This window comes from Grammomys surdaster, unplaced genomic scaffold (assembly GCF_004785775.1).
Source record: "Grammomys surdaster isolate TR1022 unplaced genomic scaffold, NIH_TR_1.0 147, whole genome shotgun sequence".
In the NCBI taxonomy this organism is placed as follows: Eukaryota; Metazoa; Chordata; class Mammalia; order Rodentia; family Muridae; genus Grammomys; species Grammomys surdaster.
Genome location: NW_021604605.1, coordinates 124,814 through 127,643, shown reverse-complemented (window position 1 = coordinate 127,643; position 2,830 = coordinate 124,814). Strand labels below are relative to the sequence as shown.

Below are 2,830 nucleotides of genomic sequence, written 5' to 3'. Positions count from 1 at the left end.
CTTCGTGGATTTGATCCCTACATCCCCACAAAACATTTTTTTTTTTTACTCTATTGACTGGTACACAGTGAGATGAAGTGGGGTGCCTACCCAATGAGATCTCTTTCTCTCTTTCTTTCCTTCTTTCCTTCTTTCTTTCTTTCTTTCTTTCTTTCTTTCTTTCTTTCTTTCCTTCCTTCCTTCTTTCTTTCTTTCCTTCCTTCTTTCTTTCCTTCTTTCCTTCTTTCCTTCTTTCTTTCTTTCTTTCTTTCTTTCTTTCTTTCTTTCTTTCTTTCTTTCTTTCTTTCGGTTTTTCGAGACAGGGTTTCTCTGTGTAGCCCTGGCTGTCCTGGAACTCACTCTGTAGACCACGCTTGCCTCAAACTCAGAAATCTGCCTGTCTCTGCCTTCGACCACATATTCTATGCACATAATGCTGAACAAGATCAAAAAGTATCTGCTCTCAGTGAGCATCCTGACATAAACGGAGACCACCATGTATTGTGCCAGCCTCCCCATAATTCATCCACCTGCAGCAAGGTTACAATTAGATAGCTCTCTGTACTTTAGATGCTAAGTTCATTCTAAAAATAAGGCTGAGAGCAGTGGCAAATGCATGTAAAACAGCATCCGGGAGGCAGAAGCAGGATGATTAACAACTCCGAGGCCAGCCCTGTCTACATAGTGAGTTCCAAGACAACTGGGGCTACATTATGAGACCTTATCTCAAGAAGAAAAAAATCAAACAAAGTAAACATAGGTAACTAATCAATTAAGAAATTAAAATATGAATCTAGGAGCAGTAGCACATATCAGTAATCCCTGCCCTTGGAAGGCAGAGGCAGGGTTGCTCTAAGTTCCAAGACAGCTTGAGCTACCAAGTGAGACACTGTTCCAAACATCCAGCCACCCATACACGGATACACACATAGACACACACAGGCACATACACCTATTGTGATTTTTTAGCTTTTTTGTATGTGTGTGCATGCACACATTTGTGTCAGTGCAGGTACCCATGTGTAATTGTATACGTAGAAGTCAGAGGATACCTCAGGCATCAGTCTTTTGCCTTCCACATTGTTTGATATAAGATCTCTTGGTTGTTAACCATTCTATAGTCCAGGCTTGTTGGCCTGCATGCTTTTATGAATTGTCCTATCTCTGTTTCTCAGCTCACTGTAGGAACACTAAGATTGCCAATACACATTATTGTATCTGGCTTCTACATGGCTTTGGTGAATTCAAACTTAGGTCCTGACAATTGTTTGGCAAGTGCTTTACCCACTGAACCATCTCCCTAGCCAGTCAGTCTATCTGCCTGCCTCTGTCTCTCTGTGCATGTGTGTGCGAGCACTGCTAGCTGCTCTTTCAAAGGACAGGGATTCAGTTCCTAGGACATGGCAGCTTACAACCATCTCTTACTCCAGTACAAGGGGATTTGATGTACTCTTCTTGCCTCCTTGGGTACCAGGCATACATATGGCATACAGACACACATACAGGCAAAATACCAATACATGTGAAATAACTATGTAATAATAATACACTAAAAATTGAAAAATATCTCAGTGTTTTAAATATAAGTGAACTCCAATGACTTTATTTCTAATTATTCATTAAATGTCAAGAAAAAAGTATATATTCAATGGCTTTTCTTTGTTCTGGAAGCATTTTCAAGTGGGAGTATTTAAGTAAAGACCTTCAAAATATTGATATGACAAGATGTCATTTCAAAGAGAGTCTCCTTTTTTTTCTCCTTTGAGTTTTGAGGCAGGTTCTCACTTAGGCCAAGCAGGCCTCCAGCACTGTGCAGCCAAGGACCAGTCTACAAGCCTAATCCTGTGGCCTCCACCCCCACCCCCACCCCCACCCCCAGGGGTTAAGATTAAAGGGCCTGGTGCAATACCAGTCAAAGTTCTCTTTCATCGAAAGATAAATAATTTCTGGTAGAACACTAAGGCCTAGTCTGTAGTCCTAGCATTAAGCACAAAGTCTAGGCCCTCCCTGCATGGACTGGAAAAACTGCAGGGCCACACCAGAGATAGCACTTCCGGACTTCTTAAAATAAACAGTTGAAGATAAGCACATTGCTACAGCTCCAATGACAAGAACATTTGTCAAACATCTCCAATATAAGCTTCATTCTTTTCCTTTTTGTCTTTAATTTACTTTTTTGGTTTTAAGTTATTTTAATTTCATAAGTGCACCATATTTACACAATGGTTTTTTCTTCATTTGTGTTAGGAATGGAACCTAGGTCCTTGCTCAAGTTAGGCCATGCTCTACTGTTGAACCCTTCCCTAGCTCCTCTTCTATTCTGATAGAGTCACATGGCAATCCTCCTGCTTCAGCCTCTACCATGCTGGGATTACTGGCATGTGCCACTGCTTCTAACTATATATTTCAGTTTAAGAGACAGCCCTTTGTTTTTCTATGAAAATTTTTCTCTCTCCTCTTTTGTAACAGGATCAGAGGACGAGTACAAGTTGGGAAGGAGGAGGACTGATGTCTGAAAGTTAGAGATGAGGAAAGTGTCATTGTTGAAAGTATATATCATAACGATTCTCAGTATCTAAGCTGGAAGGAAATGAGGAATGGAGAGGGATTCAATTAATAGCCCCTAGGGAATATTATAATCTACTTAGTTTAATTAACTTCAACTTTAATGAGATTTTTTTCAAAATAATATGAACAGCACACTAAGTTTGGCCTATTGCCAAAATGAATTTCTCTCCTCCTTCAAACTAATTAAATGAAAAAGGATATAGGAAAGTCATAGAAACAATAGTACATAATTGTTAAACTGTACTGATATGATAAAGTATAGTACCTGCATTCTTTAAACATA

The 2,830-nt window shown here is 39.6% G+C and overlaps 1 protein-coding gene across 4 annotated transcripts in view; it reads right to left on the bottom strand.

Annotated features, from left to right (window-relative positions):
- The window catches only part of Mospd1 (motile sperm domain containing 1), a 27,813-nt gene that overhangs the window by 8,783 nt on the left and 16,200 nt on the right, over window positions 1-2,830 (bottom strand). The window lies entirely within an intron of this gene.